The sequence below is a fragment of the Simochromis diagramma genome, unplaced genomic scaffold (genome assembly GCF_900408965.1).
Source record: "Simochromis diagramma unplaced genomic scaffold, fSimDia1.1 OVJJ01000510.1, whole genome shotgun sequence".
In the NCBI taxonomy this organism is placed as follows: Eukaryota; Metazoa; Chordata; class Actinopteri; order Cichliformes; family Cichlidae; genus Simochromis; species Simochromis diagramma.
Genome location: NW_024387326.1, coordinates 1,492,363 through 1,492,645, shown reverse-complemented (window position 1 = coordinate 1,492,645; position 283 = coordinate 1,492,363).

Here is a 283-nt window from a genome sequence, read left to right as displayed (position 1 = left end):
GCAGACTTTGTAGGACCGCATTCCATCGCTCTAATTTTTTCCACCCCACAGTCTCTGCGCAACCGCGTTTTCTTTCACAGGTATTTAAATAGAGGGAGGGGGACAACACGTCACACGTCGCAGACACACGTGGCACAACACGCTTTATCTTTTTTTTTTTCAAACCGAGATCTATGAATAGACGCAGATGCCTTACTAAAAAGTGCGCAGTGAGCTATTAATAGAAGTGTAGGTTGTAGACGCAAAGTGTGTAAGTTAAAAATAGAAAGTCAAAATGTCACGA